The sequence below is a fragment of the Carassius carassius genome, chromosome 36, assembly GCF_963082965.1.
Source record: "Carassius carassius chromosome 36, fCarCar2.1, whole genome shotgun sequence".
Taxonomy (NCBI): domain Eukaryota; kingdom Metazoa; phylum Chordata; class Actinopteri; order Cypriniformes; family Cyprinidae; genus Carassius; species Carassius carassius.
Genome location: NC_081790.1, coordinates 2596001 through 2620502, shown reverse-complemented (window position 1 = coordinate 2620502; position 24502 = coordinate 2596001). Strand labels below are relative to the sequence as shown.

At 34.6% G+C, this 24502-nt stretch overlaps 1 protein-coding gene across 1 annotated transcript in view; it reads right to left on the bottom strand.

The window, feature by feature from the left end:
- The window catches only part of LOC132116907 (CBP80/20-dependent translation initiation factor-like), a 77390-nt gene extending 65857 nt beyond the window's left edge, over window positions 1–11533 (bottom strand). The window contains exon 1 of the mRNA XM_059525798.1: window positions 11406–11533. The gene's annotated coding sequence lies outside the window, so the exon portion shown is untranslated. The remainder of the gene's footprint in view (window positions 1–11405) is intronic.
- Window positions 11534–24502: the final 12969 nt, after the last annotated feature.

Sequence of the window (24502 nt, the reverse complement as noted above, 5' to 3'; positions counted from 1 at the left end):
TAAATTGTAATAGTTTTTATTGTATTTTTGATCAAATAACTGCAGCCCTGGTATGGGCTCGGTGCACAAGATGATGTGAGTGTGTGCATACTTCCTTCCGGTCTTGTGACGCTCGCATTTACTGTAATGGAAACTTACTGTACATACGAAACTTGGCTAGATGTATATAATCAATGATTTTCAAATTTAACAGCGGATAGTGGTATATCAAAAAAAATGGGGAAACATCCTCCCAACATTTTTGCGTACCTCTGTGTGGAAATTAATCAAGATACAACGCGGAGATTGCTTTATTCTTCTGTTGATTATGCAGATCAGCGTCAGGTCCACAGGGATTTCTTCTTTCAAACACAAACCACTCAAATATGCAATACTTTACATTTTCAAAGAGCTGTTTTTTTTCTGACTGTTATGTAAGACCTAGGTTTCTGACTGTCAAACGAGACGCACAGAGATTTCTGATAAAGCATGTTTTATTAACTTTATTTGATAATTTATAACTAACTGTACAATTAAACAATGTAATTATGATAGGTTTGCATTAATTAAAAGATCGCTGTTTGCATTCATGTGTGTTTTATCTATGTTTATTTGTTTTGTGGAAGATCTGCAGCATAAATCATCTATGAGCAGCGCATGTATATTGTTATTTTTGCATTAATTATCAGATAAAACAGATATTTAAATCAGCCATGTACTAGTTAACTGTGTAAAATAATAAAATATGTTGTGAAATTAATGATGAGACAAACTAATGTGTGTGCACAATTGAGAAATGGATACTTCTGAAGATAAATCGCAGCCCACGTCTCACGAGGTAAATATCTCATTTTAAAAAATCAATGTAAGACAAACATTTTCTAGAAATAAGTAATTTGTACATTTATATAATTGGTAGGATAAAAATACATTATGTAGCTGTGTATACACAACCATGAGTTCAACTTTCATCTCGTGAACAGTAGTGAACATTAGTGTATTTAATTCAGTCGCCAGACCCAAACATACACAGTTTCAAATTCACTGGCTCAGTTAACATTTATAGTATAGTAATAATAGCAGTGTAGATCTTATTTGCATTTGAAGTGATATTATAAATCCTGTAAACATACTGAAGGTAATAATTGGATTTCTCCGGTATCTTTGCGGTATCCGAAATGCACACACACAGAGCAGTGAACACACACACACACTGTGAGCACACACCCGGAGCAGTGGGCAGCCATTTATGCTGCGGCGCCCGGGGAGCAGTTGGGGGTTCGATGCCTTGCTCAAGGGCACCTAAGTCGTGGTATTGAAGGTGGAGAGAGAACTGTACATGCACTCCCCCCACCCACAATTCCTGCCGGCCCGGGACTCGAACTCACAACCTTTCGATTGGGAGTCCGACTCTCTAACCATTAGGCCACGACTTCCCTTTCCTTTTCGTCCTTTCTCAAGTTTGACACACACACACACACACACATATATACAGTACAGACCAAAAGTTTGGAAACATTACTATTTTTAATGTTTTTGAAAGAAGTTTCTTCTGTTCATCAAGCCTGCATTTATTTGCTCAAAAATAAAGGAAAAACTGTAATATTGTGATATATTATTACAATTTAAAATAATTGTTTTTAAATGTATTATACTTTAAATCATCATATATTTCTGTGATGCAAAGCTGCATTTTTAGGATCATTATCACATGATCCTTTAGAAATCATTCTAATATGATGATTCATTATCAAAGTTGGAAAAAGTTCTGCTGCTTAATATTTTTTCAGAACATGTGATACTTTTTTAGGATACTTTGATGAATAAAAAGTAACAAAAAAAAAGAAGCTATGATTTTAAAATATAAATATTTTATAATAACAATATACACTACTGGTCAGTAATTTGGGGTCAGTAATTTTTTTTTCTTTTTTTTAAATAAAATCAAGACTTTTATTCAGCAAGGATGTGTTAAATTGATAAAAAGTGATAGTAAAGAAAATATATTATTAGAATTTTTTTTTATTTTGAATAAATGCAGTTCTTTTTAACCTTTTATTCATCAAATATATTAGACAGCAGAACTGTTTCCAACACTCATAATAAATCAGAATATTAGAATGATTTCTAAATGATCATGTGATCGACTGATGTTACATGTGACACTGAAGGCTGGAGGAATGATGCTGTTTTTACTGCCATCCTATAGTTAACAAACTGAAACAATGAAAAAATAAAAATGAAATATAAAAAGATACATTTCTTATTTTCATATTCTCTATCTCTCCAACAAAAACTATAATAGAAAATAATAAAAACTATGTAGATAAACTAAATGTTTTATTTTATTAAACTAAATAATTACAAGATTAACTAGAATTAACTAAGGATAAACTAAAAGATAAAATAAAATAAACTAGACTACAATAAACTAACAGTAACAGGACATAAAGCTGCCATCCATAAATCAATGTTCACACGGTGCAAAGTACAATAACAGGAATCATGTCAAAATTATGTCACCTTACAGCTCAAAAAATAAACAGCCTATAATGCTTTATAAAAAATCAGGCCTCACATAGCAGCCTTTAAACTCTCCTGTATGATGTGCATTATAAGAGCATTACTACAGGATAAATGACTTTTCGGTTCATTTATACAAGTGCATGTGTAGGAATGAGCTGAAAATATCATTAGGTTGGAATGAAAATCAGAAAAAAAGTTTTAGGATAAAACTAAATAAATATAGCTGTTGACAAAGTCTTTATGCAGTCTTGAACATACTGGCAGAAAAATAGCCTAAAAATCTGGGGGGAAATCTGCTAAGCCAGAAATAAGATTAATTGAGTTCTCATTAGGGCTTTTCCATTAGCTGGTCACATAATGATGCTTGTCACAATGAATGTATCTCGCGCCGTGCAGAATTTGATCACATCAAGGGTAAATGAGCACATGTGTCTGACAGGACAGTCACAGCAGCCTCGAGCGCTGCGACACATGATCTGCTAATGGAGCGGCTCTTTACACACCGTTCAACAACACGCACAGAAACACACCTAAAAGAAACATGCAGCGTTTCAGTTCCATACTGTGACGCAGTTCTGAGTAATACAGATTTATTTTGTGGGACAATATTTAGGCCCAAATGTAATAAAAGATTCATTTGAAATGTGTACAAAAATTAACTAGTGAATTTAACTAGTAAACATAATGTGAAGCATATCTATCAGTCATATATAAATAAGATAAGAAAAGATTTCTGTAATAGTGCACAGAAAAACATTTTGGGCAAAAACTATTTTCACTCCGAAATGCTATAATTATACTAATAAAAAAAATAAAAAATAAAATAAACGGCAAGTAGCACATTGAAACACATGAGATTTGGAAGCAGAAAGACTTTGAAGAAAAACAAATCTATTTTATGAATGTTATACACAGTTTACCAGGTTTTTTAATTTTTTTTTATTTGCAGCTTTGAAAAATCATTTATTACAGTGTAGCCATATTTTAGCCATGTGTTTAATTTTTAACAGAATAAATTTAATTGTTTTCAGAATCAGCAGATATTCTAATCGTAATGCATTTTGAAAATATGTCTTTATAATTTAAATATTTAATTTAATCCAATACATCACATTAAGGAAACTACAGTACATTTTTTTTTCTTTTGATTTGATTGTATTGTGTGTCTAATTAGCTGGAAAATGTGTTGCTTAATATTATTTTCCCATTGATACTTAAAAAAAAAATGAGTTACTTCTAGGATCCAAATACATTTTCAAGATTTTTTATGTTTTTTACTGATATTCTAAGTGACTAGCGAAATTAGAAACTAAAGGAGAAACCCCCTGCACCATCATGGACAGTAGTGGTTGACCGATATATAGCCAAGGCCGATATATCGGCTGACGTTTGGGACTTTTCAAGTACCGGCATAGGCCCGATAAGTTTTTCTGTTTTGCCGATGTGTTAGGGTTTTATTTTGCCGGCACTGAGAGCGGCTGCACCTGAACACACAGTGCTCACATTCTCTCGTTCACTGTTGTTGTTAATATTTGTGTCCACGGACAGAAGTCTGTCTATTCACTGGTACAACCCTCCCTTCTCTTCAAGAACTGTACTCATCCAGAGTGAGCAAAAGGGCTAGTAAAATCACTCTAGACCCCTGACATCCAGCACACTCCCTCTTTGAACTGTTGCCATCTGGTCGACGCTACAGAGCTCTGAGCACCAGAACAGTTTCTTCCCTCAGGCAATCAATCTCATGAACACTTGAGAATAAACATGGAACACACAACACTATTATACATTTATTTATTTAACACTAATTTTCACCTATCATGTGCACATACTAAAGTGTTTATTTTGTATATTGTGTTTTTTTTTATTTTGCACATTGTCTATTTTGTATATTATTCTTTTTAATATCTGTGTCCTGTCTTGTCACTGTCATTCTGTTGCACTTTGGAGCTTCTGTCACTAAAACAAATTCCTAATATATGTTTAAACATACCTGGCAATAAAGATCTTTCTGATTCTGAATCTAAAAACATTTACTAGTGACAAACCACTAGAGTAACTAGTAATTTAAAGTATTAAAGACATTGGTGGTGTGAAAAGATTCAGAAATGATAATAATAAAACGTCTTGATTATCCAGAACAGCTTCCATCTACACACACAAACACATGAACCACAAACAATGACAACAGCACAGCTACACTAACAGAATTAGGAACAGAAAGAAACACAACAATGTATAATACACAATAATGTGTGTGTGTGTGTGTGTGTTCAGCTGTTTAACACGTATCTAATTTCCCATCAAAATAGTTCCTTCTTGCAGCACTGCATTAAGATGTCACTGCTCTCTGATCTGATCTGCAGACGCTCACAAAGACCCCCGAAAGACAAAGAGAGAATCTGACAGAGAGAAGGAAGAGAAAAAAAATCAAGGAAGAAAGGACAACAAAGAATGAGAGACAGAAAAAGAGATTTCACATTTTTTACTTGCTTAAATTCTGATTCTTATTTTATTTCTAACTATGGTTTAATTAATAACTCCAGTCTTCAGTGTCAAATGATCTTCAGAAATCATTCTAAATTCTGATTTGGTGCTCAAGAAACATTTCTGATTATTATCAACATTTGTATATTTCATATAATGAATCATTTCAAAAGACAAGCTATATAAGTATATATAAAAACATAACATTGGTTTATCTTTTTATTATTACTACTACCCACTGCTTCTGTATGAGAAATGTACAATCACGGCAGTAAAGTACATTAAACTGACCACACACTGGAACTGAATGGAGTGAGTGGGTGGATGGAGCGATAAATAGAAGCATATGTTCAACCTGGAATGACTCAATGTGCAAACGTGGAAACAAAATAAGAGAAGGGTGACAGAACAGCAGAGAGAGAGAGACTGAGCGCTGATAGCGATGTGTGTCTGGTCTTTGTTGTCTGGTGCAGTAGAGTGTGTAAAATCCTCCACGTGTGTTACACTCGCTCACAACAGCTGTTTGAACAAAGAGCTCACGGACACGCCCCACACACACGCCGGCATCATCACAGCGGTGACATCAGCATGATGCATGACTTTCCCAAGATGTTCCATCAGTGCATGTTATTCCAGAGAAAACTCTTCTGTGTTTTCATGATCATGCATCAAAATCTCTCTCAAAAGACTGATAATAATGGAACATAAAATAAACCATAATATCCAAAGCCTTAATTGATTAATATTCACTTTCACTTATAAACATTATGCATTATGCCATTTTATATTGTCAATGATGCATGTTTAATTATAGACGAGCAAACCTGTGGACGTGCCCAACACTCAAACACACACTGACGGCAAGTTCAAAGTCTCCTGTACACTTTGACCTGGTGCAATATAAAGAAATATTCAGCATTTACTATCAGACTGTTATAACTGAGCAAACACTTTTAAACAGCATCACAGTCCTCGATAGACACACAAATGTGCTCAAGAGACAGAGAAAGAGTCACTTTAAACACAAACACTACAGATGTTGTGACACTGAAAACTGGAGTAATGATGCTGAAAATTAAGCTTTGCGTCACAATAATAAATTAAATTTTATAATACATTTGCATAGGTAATAGTTATTTTGAATTTTAATAATATTTCACAATATTTCTGTTTCTACTGTATTTTTTAACAAATAAATGCAGCCTTGGTGAGCAGAAGAGACCAGATTTAAAAAGTTGAATTCAAAATCTAAGTTTTATCTAAACCCAATAGACTAGCAGCTGTTCAGCTTTTCTAACAGATGTTTTAAACTGCTTGTCTTGCAGGTTTGAGTCATAGTGTGTGTTCCAGATCTCCTGACATCACAGAGGCTAGAGCTCTGATTGAAAGCTGTGATGATGTCAGCTGGTTGTCAAGACGACACCTTTCAGTCACATCAGCAACAGAGCTACGCTGACAACAGGGAGTCAGTCAACCGTTCTCATCCAACATTATCACAAACCACATCCGGAGCAATGCTTTCTGATCCATGGCCTGATTTTCTGTTCCAGAAGAAGTGTTGTTTAAGTCCGCCTCTTTGGCATACATACATAATCACATGACCGGTCATGATCAATGCAGTGAGTTTTCACAGGTGGGTAGGGCTGCAAAATAATCGAAAATAAAATCAAAATAGCGATATGACTTGGATCAAAACAATAAAGAAATCTAAATAAAAGTTTAATGATTTAACATTTGAAAATGAAAAAAATGTAAGAATATAATGTTTTTGAAATATTAAATATTAGTGTTGTAATATTACAGTTGTAATGTTAAATTTAAATGATTACTATTTTCTTATATTCTAATTTGTACTGTGAAATATTAAAATAGTCATAATTTTTCTTTTTCTTTAATAATTTTTATATTTATATTTAGAAGTAATACTAGTAATATTAATTTTGTTGGCTGATGTATTGCCACGTATTGCTTTATGTGGCAAATGCAGATTCAACATTCAACAATATTATATAATAAATACAATAAAATAAAATTAAAACATTAAAAATTAGGCCACAAACATGTTTTACAGACAAGTCAGGCATACCGATAAATAATCACAAAATTATTTCCAAATTGTGCAGCCCAACAAACTAGCACAGCGAACCTGGTAAGTATTTTTATTCATTTTAATTCACAATTTTATTTTTTACTCCAGGAGACGGCTTTAGTGCTGGAAATGATGATGTAAATGTGTAAAACTAAAGCCCAGCAGCACCAAAACAATACTTCTGTTGTTCTGTTCTACAACAGAACCTCAAAAAGAACAATAGCAAACCTTCACTCAAACTACAAGATCTAATCAGTGTACAGTCTTATTCTTCATAATGTGATCACAGCTTAACTCAAAACAACCCAAGAAGAAATCAACAGTGAACAACATCAGCTCAATGAATGATGGGCGATTCACTCACTCTAGACATCAGGCTCCTGATGCCTTACTGAATGCCATTGTATCTCAAACCTTGATGTGGATCATCTAAAAATGGTCAAATACTGGCTGATTAGCTGATGTAATCAGTTTATCATAGTACCAATATAGCAAACTTCTGTTGAACTCATCTTATCATTTTCTAATCACGTTAAACTATGACCAAACAGATCTTCAGATAATATACACCGAGAATTTATTCTCTAAATTTTTAAAGTACAACCAAACAGAAGTCAGAAAACAACATCTACAATGACAGACAACCACAGATAAAACATATACAAAAGCTTTTTAAGACAGATAATGCCGCACTTTCCCGTACTGAATATGACCTATAATGAACATCATCCACAACAATGCAATGTCAAATGCTTTTTATTTCAGTTAAGGTGTTCAGCAGCACACATGCACACTATTATCCAGGATGCATAAGCGTTGACACTATTAATTTGCATTTAAAATAAATAAATACTAAAACATACAGCCAGGATAATCCATAGGAGTTTAGTTCCACAATTTAGCAATTGTCAATGCATTTGTAGAGACTGTCAATATAAAAGTGCTGTTTAAAAGGTCTTTCTGTACAACAAGCACAGTAATATGAGAACATGCTGAACATGCGTGATATGAAACGACCGCAGTCTTTTAACAACGGGCCCACAAAACTCAATTACAGCCGGAAAGGGAGAGACAACACACACACATACACTGATGTCTCTACCTCTCTCACACATTTATGATGTGATCTGAATCCCAATGGAATGCGATGAGACTCGGCAGCTCTGATTGGCTGAAAAAGCAGGAAGTGAACACATTCCGTACACATTCCAACTCACACAGCACCACAAATGACCAATGAGAAGCACAGACACTGTCGGACTGAGCCAATCAGAATCTTCAGTTCATGATGAGAGCAGCAGGGATTGGATAAACAACGGTGGGCAGCTAAAACAGCCCTATCAGCACTGCTCTATGAGACAAACAAAGCCTCTCTCGTCAAGGAATAGATTTTATACAGCAAGAGGTGAAAATACAAGTGCATTATGATGTTAGTGTTCACAGTATGCATCATTCCTCATCATAAAGGGATTCTTGTATACTTGCGTTCTGTTCTATTGTATACAGTTAACAGTCTTTGCACTATTTTAGGTTTACTCATTTTTTCATTATTTCATTTCATTATATGTTTATCTTTTTATATATTTTACACACAGTCAATGAAGCTGACAAAATTAATATTTCATTGCAGATTGTATTCTGTATATACTGTAACTGTGTATGTGACAAATAAAACTCTTGAATCTGCACGACTATGAGACAAATTAATAAACTAAGTTTTTAATTGCTTTTTCATATTGAGCTTTTAAAGTTCTCTCATCAGATCTGACTGTCCAGCCATCATCTGCAAACATGCACACAATTCTCAAGAAACCTGCCATACACACACACACACACACACACGCAAGCAGAGGACAGAATGTAATCTTTCACATCTAATCACACTGAATCCTCTGCTCTGAGATTGATTGATTGGTCAGACTGAAGCGTTACAGATACTATAAATATATAGAGACAAAGGACATTCTTATGCTGCTGATTTAGCATTTATATCATTAATCTTATGACTTGTTTAACAGTTTTAATGCAGAGTGAAATTGCAATTCTATATGATGTTCTCAGACTGACATGTGCCTGTGTAGACATGTCTCTCTCTCTCTGTATACTGTACACACATACCTCCGTACATCCTAAAAAAATCACAGTGATTTGTGAGACAGCTGCAATCCCTTCAAATATTTCCCCCTATACATTTAAAACTGACTGAAGATACATCACTAAAACATGCATAAATCTTTGACTACAGCAACATAAAAATATATAAATAACAGCAGACTAGTTGTCATGCTTTTTCCCTCCAGTGTAGGGCTATTTTTTTTATTTGTAAAGACGCATACCATGCAACAGGAGCTAGATTTAATCAGTGCTACAATTATGCAACCACAAAAACAGAACTGTTAACACAAACATTTTAGAGGTTTTCATTCATGAACAAGATATTTCATTTAAAACTCTTACATACATTTGTGACAGCCAGCCTCACTCGTCCATTATATATGTATGCAGATCTATTGCATTTAATCCAGTCAAAATTATGCAACAATACATATGACAATGCAAATGTGTCTGACCATGATCTAGGAACGGATAAAAATTCTGATTACAAATGCAATCACAGTCACAGCTAAATAATGCACTAATGCCCCAGTAAGAGAAGAAGATGATTATATACAGCATATAATTAGTACAATTATGCTGAATACAGCCTACCTAACAACCAAACTATTGGCCACAATGCTGGTAACAGCAAACCGAATAGACTAGACTCTCTGATAATGACTGCTTTATGAGCTGAATCAGACAAATCCAGGATCTCATAAATTACCACCCGGCCGAAGGACAGAGAGTGAATGAATATAATCAGACACTCTTAAAGGAATAGTTCAACCAAAAACATTCACTTACATCACTCTACAATGGATCCTCTACAATGAATGGGTGCCGTGAGAATGTGAGTCCAAACAGCTGATAAAAACATCACAATAACCCACACAACCCCAGTCCATCAATTAACATCTTGTGAAGTGAAATGCTGTGTGCTTGTAAGAAACAAATGCATCAAGACATTTAATTTTAAACTAATACTTCTGGCCAAAATATGAGTCCATAATCCATTATAAAGCTTCCCTGGGAAGTCCATCTCCTGTTGTCTTTCACACCAAAATCACCCACATATTCATTTAGAACTGTTTTGGCTTGTAAATGGTGCTTGATCTGTGCAGATTTCTCTCCTGATTCAGACCAGATTACTTTTTTTACAACAGAAGACAATGTTATGGATAGAGGAAGCAACAGAAGCAATGGTTTGAAGTTTAAAAGGCCTTAATGATGAATTTGTTTCTTACAAACACGCAGTTTTTGGCTTCACAAGATGTTTACTGATGGACTGGATTGGTGTGGATTACTTTTGGATTATTGTGATGTTTTTAACTCATTCTGACGCACCCATTCACTGCAGAGGATCCGTTGGTGAGCAAGTGACTTAATGCTACATTTCTCCAAATCTGTTCGGATAAAAAAAATATATATATATATAATATATATATATATATATATATATAATAAAAAAATAAATGAATAAAAATAAAGCATATTTTCATGTGAACTACACCTTTAACAGGACTAATAAGTGCATCTGAAAAGAGGGGCCTATATAATCACTAGTGTAAATGCAGCCCAGCTGCGTGTCACTGCTGTTGAGGAAGGTGAAGCAGCAGGGGAAAATCAGGGCTGTTTAACTGCATGCAGGCGTGTGTTTGTGGCCCTGCCAGTGTCTGATGCAACCACACCGGAGATCGATGTGATATGAAACCGGTAATACGGTCCAGAACCGATCAGCAGAATACAGCTCTGAGACTGCAGGATCTCTTATGGTCATCAAGATGAGGATATTTATACAGACACCGACAGATCCCAGATCAGTTAATCACTTAACACTAGCACATCTGACAGTTCATAACATTTGGGCCTTTATTGCTTTAAATTAGTTCTCTATTATGGCTGGAGACTTTCAAAACAGCAACAATAAAACCAAAACACACAGCGATCAGAAGAATGTGAGCTGTCATCAGGTTCAATCAGAACGCCAGACGTCTGTCATTTCTCTGTGATCAAAGCGCCTCTGCCGCCGCCGCCAGATCAAACCGATACATTCTATCAACAACAAGATACAAAGTTGCGGATCGCAGCTCGTGTGAGGCGTTACAATGTATCACAATCGTTCCATCCGGTCGCGCGCTGTTACTACAGGCTGCGCTGGATACGCCACAGTAAACACCCCAAACCGGCGAGACCTTCAGATCTGCGCTAAACACACGCAAATACTCACCGTAGATCTGCGATCGGGCCTGCGGAGATCGCCGGGTGTCCTCCTGGGTTAAATCCGCCCGGTCATGAGTGTTTCCCGTGGACAGAGACGTGCCTGGGAGGGAGAGATTGAGATTAGCCTGCGTCCCTCTACCTCTCTCTCTCTCTCTCTCTCTCTCTCTCTCTCTCTCTCACACACACACACACACACACACACACACACGCCCGCGCGCGCAGGCATGAAAATGCAGGAATGTGACGTTTAGTCCGGTTTGCTGACAGGACACGGGCACTTGGCAATCGGGGATTGTGGGAATTTGAGTTCAAAGACAATGGCAATTTTTAAGGAATATCTTGTTGAATCGTTATATATATGGTATCTTTTCTCAATGTTAAATATTTTCTTTTCTATTTCAGTTTATTTTATTTTTGTACTAATGCTTTGGAAATATATATACTAAAATGTAATATCATGGCATTTTGATTCATACTGTAGTACTAAAGTACATTCATTTTATTTTTTATTATATTTTATTTTATTTGTAATATGGCAGTTTGATGTATACCATAGTACCTATTTTGACTTGTTAATGTCCTTATTTTATTTTATTGGTGCTTTGGAAATATTTTTTGTAAAAAGTTCATGACAATACTTACATACTCTAGTAAGTAGTAAATAAGTATATAATATAATAAATCACCCGTGAATGATGCCTAACATATAAAGAAAACTGTTGTTTAAAAAAAAAAGTTTAAGAAACATTTTGTGTAAAATGAGGTATTAAAATAAAATGAATTGTATTATCAAACTAACAGTTTAATTAAACGATTATGTTTCAGAAGTACCATGGTACATTACTTTTAGGTTGTATCACAGTTTTCATTCCCTTACTAAAAATACCATGATAATTTGATAATAGTAAAATTTATTTACCATGGTATTTATTTATATGATACTCTAAGGTATTTCCAAGAATACCACAGTGTTATCAAAGTTAATTGTCCAAAGAATCATTAGATTACCAGGGTACTCTAGTTTCTAAGGAGAAAACTAATGTATTTTTATACACAGAGCATATTCAGTCACATAATAGCACATATTAGATGGCATATCATATATGGCATGTACATTGTACATATGGTACATTGTACAGTGTATTGTACAGCATACATTCCCTGTATAGTGTTAAATCTGCAGTGCTAACTGTATGTATGTACATATTGCGTATAATGTGTAGTGTTAACTGTAAGTATGTCTAATACTACACTGTGTGTATTGACCATTTGTATGTGCATATTGCACACTTTTCACCTGAATTTCACTCACCAAGGCACATGTGCTGTGGTGATGTGACAATAAAAGTGACTTGACTTGATATAAAAGTTTATCAGTCTCTTTCCTTGTTTTCTGATGCCCCCTAGTGGTCATAAATATCCTCCGTCGCATCCTGTGGATCTTTGTCTGTTCACTGTCGCCCCCTTGTGCAAGTTCAGTAAAAGACACATGGTTTTGTAATACTTGTCATTTGGGCTATTTAACTGGAAAATATATTTCTTTAATTTATAATGAAGACATAACCTAATTATAAACATAGCAAAAAAAAATTCATTTATTCTAAACATTTAAATTGTTGAGTTGCACTGAACACCATGTGACGTTTTTGTTTTAGGGTTTGGCAGTGTATAACTAACAGTATTTACAATACAAGGTCCAATATTAATTTCCACAACACATAATTTTCAGAACTGTTTTATGGAGTTTTGTCCACTTTTTTCGGAAAGACATTTCGTAAACTGAACAATCGGTAAGTTGTTAAACTAGGGTTGCCAGGTTTACCTAACAAAACTAACCCAAACGGTAACACCACGGCGATATCCCAACTATCAAAACTTTAAATATAATATAAACTTTGAATATAATATGAACTTTAAATATAATATAGACTTAAGTACATATACCATATCTATTTTATACAGATCAAAAAACACTATTTCATAGTTATTATAGCTAAACACCGCTCAAAGGCTCTATAGCAGTGGCCCTGCTTCAGAAAACTTAACATCTTGCGCAGTTTTATCAATGGTAGAATATAAAATATCTCAATAAAAATATTTCCGTAAAATATAATTATATGTCAAAACTTACACCCGCGGGGAAAAATCATTTTAAAAGTAGGCCGATTTAGCGGGAAAACAGCGGACTTGGCAACCCAATCCATCGCTCTGCACTTCAGTCCCTCACAGCCTCATTTTCATTTCTGTCAAAAAATGAAATATGGCGCTGCCCTGACTTTTATGTATTCTGAGAAGATTTAAAAAGACAAGTGAAAAGTCGCCTCCCTCTACATGCCAAATCCACATGTTCACACGCACACACACACAATTATCAGTTTGTTTGTGAAGGTCATCGCATGTGATGTCCTTCTTCGACACCTTTCAGTCGCTTGGCCATTTTGGCGAGAACTGTTTTCATCAATAACAGCACTGCCAAGCTCATGTCTTACACACACACACACACACACACACACACACACACACACACACACTCACTGACACTCAGAAGTCTCCTGAAGTTCCACACTCTCCAGATGGCAATAACACTTTAGCTGTCGCTGTCAGAGACTAATTAATCTTCCTGGTGTGATCCATCTTCCTCCATCCTCTCTATCACTCCATCTCTGGCCCGGCCTGGACAGCCTGTCACCAGCGCAGGCCTCCACACACATCGGCCCCCGTTCTGTGAGAGCACCTCCAAATCTCCATTTCCTCCTGAGAGACTCCATGGTGCCAAAACTCAGCAGCATCGAGACAGTTCTGCTAGTTTAAGTTTGTTGTTTGGGTTGTTACTTACTTATTACCCATTGTCCTCTTTTCCTATTTGCTGCTTGACGATTACAAAAACACTTAATTTGCCATTGCAATCAAAACTAATGATAAAAATAAACACATAGTAGCCTAATAAACATTACAATAAACCAGTGCTATTTTAAAATCACGAATGTACTCGATTTTGTTAATATTTTAAATTAGACTTTATATATATTTTACTTTAATTTTTGTTCAAGTTTTAGGAATTGTGTTGTGTGTTTTGACATTTTCATGTATTTTGTTAATGTCTATTTTTAATTTAATAACTTTAAAGAATATCAGAAATGTTGCCTTGGCTAGCTGAAATAAAATAAATTTTTATTAATGTATTTTTTATTTCATATTATTTTATTTACATTTTACATTTACATTTACATTTATTCATTTAGCTGACGCTTTTATCCAAAGCGACTTACAATTGCTATATATGTCAGAGGTCACACGCCTCTGGAGCAATAGGGGTTAAGTGTCTTGCTCAGGGACACATTGGTGTCGCACAGTGGATTAGAACCCGGGTCTCTCACACCAAAGAGATGTGTCTTATCCACTGAGCCAACAAAAACTTTTTATGGTTTTAGTTCATGATAATAACTGTTTAATAAAATATAATTATCATCAAATGGATAAACAAACAAACAAGCAAACCAATCTTATTTTACTTTATAAACTTTAAGTGTTTTTATTAGTATTAATTATTATTATTTATTTTTTTATTCATTTTTTTCAAGTTTTAGTAAATTATTATTATTATTATTATTATTTATTTTTTATTTTTTTTTAGTACTTCAACTTAACAAACCAAACAAAATGAGAAATGTTGCATTGGCTACAAGCTGAAGTTTTATATTTTATTTTATAAAAATTTTATATCATATTATTTTATTTGTCCTTTTATTTTACATTTTTATTTTATTTAGTTTTAGTTAATAGACATCAAATGGATAAACAAACAAGCAAACCAGTATTATTTTAGTATTACTTATATAGTATTAAAGTTTTATGTTAGTAGTTTTATATATATATATATATGTGTGTGTGTGTGTGTGTGTGTGTGTTTGTATATATATATTTATGTATATATATTTTAATGTTAAGGTTTTAGTAAATGGTTATTTATTTATTTTTTTTATGTCTATTTATTTATTTATTTTATTTTTTTTAATTAATTTTAGTTCTTCAACTTATACCAAACTAAAACAATAAATGTTTCCTTGGGTACTATCTGGAATAAAATAAGTTTTTTTTTTTTTTTACTAAATTTCAAGCAACAACATTTATAAGGAGTTTAGATTTAGCTAATGATAACAACCCTGCAATAAACAACAACAAACAAACAAATAAATACATAAAACACAGCAAACCGCTATATGAAGGAAATGCAATATTAATTTATGATTTTACAGCAGTATAACTGCTTCTGTACTGTGGTGATATTATAGTATAACATGGTATGTCCACTGTATTTTTTAATAAAAAAATAGATATTCTGGACATGTTAAGTACCATTGTAGTATCATTGCATTTTGAAGTACCATATATAATTGTATTAGGAATGTACCATGGCACCATAGTACTTTTCTTTTATTAAGGTACTATTGGATGTTTCATATGTGATTTATAAGCATGAAATGGTGCAGCTCGGATCTGGTGTGGCTTGGAGCCTGACTGTTTTATATCTGCCATCTGAGCACTGGGTTTGTTTCGGTGATATAACACACTTTATTGTAATAGTCTGTCATTAGATGGTGAGTCACGCGGGCGTCGTGCCAGCCTGTGTGTGGGCAGTGGGCTCGGGCGGCACAATTTGTTGACTGTTTATTTGTCATGAACCTTTGCGTGTGTTCCGTTCAGTTGTGACACACAAACACACACATTCCCACACAATATGACCGCTACATGTGTGATATGGGTCATCCCTAATGCTTTAAATAAAAAGTAAAATATTAAACTGAATGTTTTTAAAGATGAAAATCATATTAGCTTGTTTTATCAGTGAAAAAAAGGTTACATTTCATTATTTACTAATCAAAATAATGCAAACAAAACAGTTATATTCTTAGGAATAGTTTTAAATGGTGCTTAATTTGGCTTTCCATCATGTTCATCTTTTGTAAAAGCTCTTTAACTAATAAAAGCCAATATTAGCAATGGATATGATCGATTTTGATATATTTTGTGGTATTACTTAGTTTGTGTGACTAAAACAATCCATTCTCTTTTGTTAAATTACAGAAAAAAAGTATATATGTATATATACATATATAATAAGTTATTTTAGCACTTCAACTTACACTAAAGAAGTTTAAGAATTGTTTCCTTGGCTATAGCTGAAATAAAATAAATCTATTTATTTATTTTAATATTTCATATTATTTCAGTCAATGTATATTTAATTTCAGTCAATGATTTTTGTTTTATTGTTATTTTGAAACCATTTATATATAATCATTTACTTATTTATAAAAAATTATGAAGCAAGAAACTGAAATAAATCTTGTAAAATTGAGAAATAAATTAGAATTAAAAATATATAATTTAATTAAATAATTTATAAAAATTGAAATCCATTGTAAGATAACTTTAGCTCTTTATTTCCATCCCATTTTTGTTGTTGATATCATCTAAATATCCAAATTATAACCAATATACCTGAAGTCTGCTATAGAGCTGGATTTAAATGGCTTTTTGAAGGTTACAGAGTTCAAAAAACAGGAATGACCCATCCGTTATTCCATATTTCCGCCTATCACTCAAAACGGTCCCACTTTCCAGACACAACACAAGTGGGTTGATGTAAAGACTGTTTTGCATTTGTTTTCCTCTGTGAATACTGCAGCCCTGTCCAGAGCGAGCGAGCAGAGCCAGTGGAGTGTATGCAAGGCAGTAATTAGCGAGGGAGAGCCGGCGTGATGATATTTCTGTGAGGCTGTGGCCTGCGTTTAAAAACTGAAACGTGGAATTATGCAGGACGGCCACCTCCCTTCCTTCTGCTCCACGGCCCCGTCCCAAACATAAACAACATCAGGCCCTGCGTTCAGCCAGGGCCGCACCTGCTCACGACAACATCACTCGCCCATCTGTGGAGCTGAATGACAGCCAGATGAACTATCAGCAGGGTTGCCAGGTCTGGGGACCAAAACTATCCCAATGGCCAATCAAAAGTAACCTGTTGACCATATCCCAAATATCAAGTCAGCAAATGCATAGCAACTCCCTGGATCCTCACACAATATTTTAGCATTATATAAATATAAATGAGGAGTTTTTCAGCAGCACATCATCAGCATGTTTCTGTCCAGCTCCAGACAGAGAAATGACTGACAGTCAGGCGGTTTTCAGCTTAAACGGCTGAACATTTAAACATAATTGAAGATTAGCAGGTGTTACAAAGACACAAATCGTCACTCAGTGTGTGTTTGGATCTTTAGCCAGCAGGTGGGGACAGAAAGCCGGCCAGACCATCGCAGTGTGTGTGTGTGTGTGTGTCAGCGGCTCTCAGTCCGTTTCTTACTGCTGTCCACCATATGCCATCAGTCCACACCAGCAGAGACCCTTATATTTACAATTATACGCTATACTTGTTTTAATTGTGTTTGGACTTTAATGCAACTCTAGGCCCTACTTCATACTTTTCTTTTTAAGTCAAACAGAATTCAATACGCAGCAAAAAGATTCCAAAAAGTAACATGCTGCATTATTGTCACGACCTCATTATTTACCGTATTTAATTGAGTTGCATGCATTATCAATAGTTTTACATATTTTACAACTCTCTAATCACAGACTGTAAATCATTAAGTTTCAGTCATTAAACTGGGAGTGAAAGGAAAAGTGCATTGCATTGTTGTATACTGCACATTTTAAACAGTCTACAATAGTGCATGCATAAAAGCATGCTGCAGAAATAGTAAAGTAGCCTAGTATGCTGAACGTAGTTTAGAATCACTCCACTTTAAAAATGTGTCTTTTTTTCTGGAAGTACAGTATTCATGCACGTCGTGTTGCCCCCTGTTGGTGGTCGTCGGTACTGCGTCAGGCCCCCTGCTGCGGCCGCTGGCGGCGTCGGGCTCTGGGTGAGTGTGTGAGCACCCGTTGAGTAGGTGGGTGAGCTGGAAGAGTGTGGGAGAGGTGGTAAGGGGGCAGATGGGCCGAAGAGAGAAGTTCATGGAGGATGTAGAAGGTGTCAGGTACAGGAGAGGGAGGGTGAGAGAGAGAGAGAGAGAGAGACAGACATGGCTCCTTATTACACACTTCCCATCTAATTCACAGATTCAGTCATGTAGGTGCAGAAAAATAAGTTTTTATAAACACACTCTTAAAAATGCAGGCTGCAATTAAACCCAAAGGGGTTTTGGAGTCTGTTGTTATAAGAGAACATAGTTTAACTTTTTGTTCTTTAGTTCTTTAGGCCTGTATATTTTTTTCCTTCTTCTGATTTTCTCATTTTAATACATACACCCAATCTTGATTTTTTTTATCCTCCTGTTTAAAATGATTATAGAACCTATGAAACAACAAAAACTTTTTAAAACAAGGTTCTAGTTAATAAGCCTATTTATTTACCTGTTTCATTCTTTCTTTGCAATACTTCTATTTCATAAAGCAAACACTGATTTGAAGAAATATGATTCTTGATAAGAATCTTTATTTTGTTTTGTGATTTTCTTTTTTAGATGAATATTGCATAAACAAAAAAAAAACTGATCTGAAGAACCTACAAAACTGACTGTACATTATCCTTTTAAAAAACATATATAACACTACAACGTGAAAACGACATCTTTTTTAATCACAAGCAGTCCTTAAACACATTAGGGACAGAGTGAGCTGGTGTTCAGCATGTGTCACAGATGTTAAATGAACTCTGCTTCTGGTTAATTTCTTCTTTAATGAGCATTCCTGTGAGACTGATGCTCATTTGAATGTCGCTCTTGCTTGGACAGTCACATTTTATTGCTGTTTTCTATTACAGTTTCTGTCTGGACACCTTGTTAAGCACAGATTGGCACATTTTCTGTGTGTGTGTGTGTGTGTGTGTGTGTGTGAGATCCTTCAGCAGACAGTCTTTAAACCTCCACGTCTCTGGTGCTCTCAGCCAGAGGATCATGTCATCAACTTTATATGTTAAAATGACCAGATTTCCACTGTTTCAGTGACCCACATGTCTATTTGTTAAACACATTCACTCATTTTCTTTTGTATTGTGAAAGCAGAAACAATCTGGTGCTTTAGCTGCCAGACGGCAAAAAGAATGACTGGTTAAAACATGCAAAATTATTTTGTGTTTTGCATTAACAGATTCTCATAATCAATAATTTGACAATTTTCAGTATTATCCAGTATTATACTAGTGGTGTTTCTACAAAGAAATGAGAGCACCAGACAGAAACTTAAAACACAAAAATGAAACACTAATACTGTATGCAGACATTTCCTGATTCTTCACATATGAGTTGAAAATTACCTGCCATTATTTATCACATTTAACACAAATGCACCATTTCATTTGATTATTTTTCATCAAAATTATGAAAACATTTGCAGACCAGTGCTTTCTATATTAAAGATACCATTTAAATGAATATGTAAAAGCAATATTTCTACTATGTCCTGACAAATGTAAAATACATTATATTGTATATGTACTGTATATATAAAGCAATTATTTTTTTTTATGTTTTTGAAAGAAGTGTCTGTCTATTTAATAAAAAATCCAAGTAATATAGTGAAATATTATTACAATTCAAAATAGCTGTTTTTATGTAAAATAATTTTATGTAATTGATTGCCGTGCTCAAAGCATCATTCCTCCAGTCTTCAGTGTCACATGATCTTCAGAACTCATTCTGATATACTGATTTGCTGCTCAAGAAACATTTCTGATTATTATCAATGTTGAAAACAGCTGTGCTGCCCAATATTTTTGTGGAAACTTTGATGAATAGAAAGTTCAAAAGAACAGCATTTATTTGAAACAGAAATCTTTTGTAAATGTTATTAGAAATGTCTTTAATGTCAAAGTCAAATCAAAGTATTAATTTCTTTTAAATGAAATCTTACTGACCCCAAACTTTTGAAAGGTAGATGAAAGAAACACTTATGAAATGTCAGTTTTGAATGATTATCACTGGTGAGAATTAAATTTTTCATAAATATAAGTGAATTTGGTACAGTATTTTGCATCTGACTTTATAAACATTGACCTATATTGAGTGCTAAGAAAAACACATTCTATAAGGAAACGAAATAAGCAGAACTGATTTCATACCACGCTAAAAATCAGAGTCAAAGACTTGAGACAAGAAAGGTGATACCAGTGAAGAGAAAAGATCCTGTATCTTCTAACCAGATACAGACACTCGATTTAATGCACTGACATTGAATCATTTTTTTTATTATTATTATGCAAGACATATTTTTTTGTGGCTATTATGAGCAAATGCATGTAAACTCTTTTTTTGTTATTCTTTAGCAGGCACCTTTTTACTTAAGCAATTTACAGGAAAGTGGACAATTACAGCAGGTTTATAAGAATAAAACGTCAATCCCCATAATCACACCCTGATGATTAATTATGATGCTATTAGAGTTATAAAAGGTGGCGACAGATGAATTAAATCAGAAGAGCAGCCAAACCCATCAAAAACCTGTCAGTTAAGGTTAAAGAGCTAGCATAATCTGTATTTATCAGTTTAATCTGCACACCCATCTTAGATGTTGATCAACGGTGCTTTGATTTCAGTCGTGAGTCGTTTCAGTGGGAGTAGGTTTCAAACCATGAATTTTGAATCAACCAGGTTTTTGCATATGAATAAGACTAGTTTTCAAACCCACTGGATCGATATCAGGCCGAAGGCGGCAGGGGAAGGAAAATAAACCAAAAAAGCAGAATGCATCCCAGTTATGGCTGGTGGAGAACAAACAGTCACCCCACACCCTGCGCTCGTGTCTTAAAAACATGCCCTGTTGTGTCAGAGGGGCGTAAAGTGAAATCAAGTCTCACTGGATACACTGGCTCTCGCCAAAACCGAACCCACATAAAGACTAACGGCTTTACCAGCCTAATGTTTAATTAGACCAAACCCCTGCCCTCCTTTCCTGCCCCGAACAGACTGGAATCCTGCACATAATCACCCCAGCGTCAGGCCTGGACAAAAACCACATGGTGTGACTGCAACCTCGCTTCTGTGGGGGTTTTTCTGGGCAGAGCCCAAGCTTTTGTGAATGCATTTCAGCAGCATCCGGCGTTCCTTCGTCATCGTGTCTGGGTTTGGAGGACGTGAACATCGTCCAAACTATTTACACTAATTGCATATTTACTGTTGGTAAATCACAGTGGATTTCTGAGGGAGGGAGATCATTTAGCACTCCCAAAATACTGAGCGCAGCAGGTGGAGTGACTTACAGTATACATACAGGTTTTTAAACTTCTTTTTACATTTGCAGTGGTCTTGGACTGTTAAGGCACACCTATAACTGTCAGTGGATCTCTCTAAAACATGCCTTGGATTCACACTTTACACCAAAATCATAAGAAAATATAGTAAATTATATTTGTATGGGTTAAATAGAATGGGTGTCATTCATGAAACTAAAGATGAAGAGAAATAAAACGGTAAAAAATTCTTCATAAATCCACTTTAATTGCTGCATTCAGTTCAATGTGATGCAAGAATAGTTTTACAATAACATTTTAGCAGATTTTGTACTTATAATTCTCAGTGATGATACTCGATGATAGTTTTTGTAACCTTATTACTGTTACCCTATTACTTATTACATTTTAAAAAACTATTGTGATCTACAAAATACTGGATAACTAACTAAATAATAATTATAACGTAATTGTTCTAAATATGTCAAATATATGCAACATTTTGTACTCATTTTCAAGGATGATGCTTATTAATGTAATAAAATAAACAATTTGTACCTTATAGAAAATAAATACTGTACATGAAAGTACATTAAAGTCAGTGTAACAAATACTGATTATGATTTGTGGAAGATTGGAGAAGTAAATAAATAAACAGTTGTTCAAAATATATGCAAAATTCATCATTTTAATGTGGGGGGTGAAATATGAAATATTATGTACTTCATAACATCAATCATGAACATTAGTTTTACTTTTTTTGTATCTGATGCAAGGACATTCAGTTTTACAATTACATTTTAGATTTTGTACTCATACTCAATGTTGATCCTCATGAATGTGATACAGTAAACAGTTTACCTCATTATGGATAGATAAATGAATAAATGCAAATGAGGTAGAAAGAATATGATTCTGTTCATAAAATTTACTATAAATATTTGTTTTACTTTGTTAAATGCAATGAATGACATCCTAACAAACATTTGAAGTGTCAGTAAACTCTACTGTAGATTCAAAGTATTTTGCCATAATTAAACAAGTGTTGGATGTTGTTGGGGCAAAAAGGGTGTCTTCACATCACCGAACACCTGAAGGGTTCAACGGACTTAAAATAAAACCCCAGACCCTAAACCACAGCCTCCCTCTGTGTGTGTGTGTGTGTGTGTGTGTGTATTGAACAAAGAGGGTTTCGAGTGTGTTTGAACTTGACTTTGTGGGCAGATACTCTTTTTAGGGAAGCGTTGAGGGTGGGTGCTGTGTTTGTTTGAGTGTTTGGGTGGAGGGGCCATGTGTGTGTGTGTGTGTGTGTGTGTCAGCAGGCAGATGCTGAGGCCTGCAGTGTGGTGTGCCATGAGAAGGGTGTGTGTGTGTTACCCGTGGTCTCTTAATGAGTGTGTACAGGCTTTGGCATGGATGTGTGTATGTGGGGGTGAGTGGGTGGGTTTTTTGGGAAAAGGTATTAAAAATACAAATGACCACGATGCAATTACTCAGTTTTGTTGGGTTGTGTTAATTTGTACAGCTCAGTGTTAATGCTAGACTCTACAGCTGAACAAACAAATAGAATTCTCAATTCATTTCTCAATTCATGAAAAATGTCTCTGCTAGTTTGAAATGAATTCATCTGGACCAAACTCTTGCTGCTATGACATTTAAACTTCTATTTTCAATTCTATCTATGGGTTAAATTAAGCGGGAATGATCCAGATCTCAAACAAAATAAAAAAATATATTTGCAGCTCATTTGGAAACTCAATTCAATAGCATACGCTACATAAGGTTTCAAAGCAAAGTTCCAAAGTTTCAGTGTTACACTCATGCAATCCACTTTCCATCTTGTGAACGATCCAGTGCAGGTTTTGTTTGCTCCAATATACTAAACACAATCCATTTAGTACATGCTCAAATACTGTTTTCATGTACTCACCCTCATGTCATTTGCGTCTGTAAAACACAAAAGGAGAATTTTTCCAGTGCTCTGCAAGCTTCACCATGGAGTGACAGTGAATGATAACTAGAGATTTAGACTGAAAAATGACACAAAAGCACAACATCGGGGGACAAATAGCTTTGTTATGTCATTTGACTAATTATGTGAGTATGTTAACAGAAATGCATTGTTGCACAGGAATTCAATTTTTAACTGCAAATATTATTTTCTGGTGTGAACAAGCACACATAGTTATAGGCAAACATATGGATCCTATATCATAATCACGCTTACAAAATGTACACACCCACGTCACACACCCTTCAAAACATCTACCATGGTAACTGTAGTTTCCCACAAAATACTCTGCAGTGAATGGGTGCCATCAGAATGAGAGTCCAAACAGCTGATAAAAACATCACAATAATCAACAAGTAATGCACATCACTCCAGTCCATCAGTTAATGTCTTAAAAAAAAGCTGCATGTTTGTAAAAAATAAATCCATCAAGACCATTTAACTTCAGTCACTCACTTCTTTCTAAAATGCAATTCTATAATCTAAAATAATATAATAATACTAATAAAACAATAATCAAAATCCACCCGCAATTTATTTGGAACTGTTTTGGCTTTTAAATTATGTTTGATTTGTGCATATTTCTCTCCTGATTTAGACCAGATCACTTTTTTGCCTGAAGAAAACAATAAAATGGAATAAAAGACTCCTGAAAACAGCAGTTTGAAGTTAAAAACATCATAATTATGGATTTGTTTTTACAAACACACAGCTTTTGGCTTCACAAGACATTAACTGATGGACTGGAGTGGTGTGGATTACTTGTGGATTATTGTGATGTTTTTATCAGCTGTTTGGACTCTCATTCTGAGGGCACCCATTCACTGCAGAGCATCCATTGGTGAGCAAGTGATGTAATGCTACA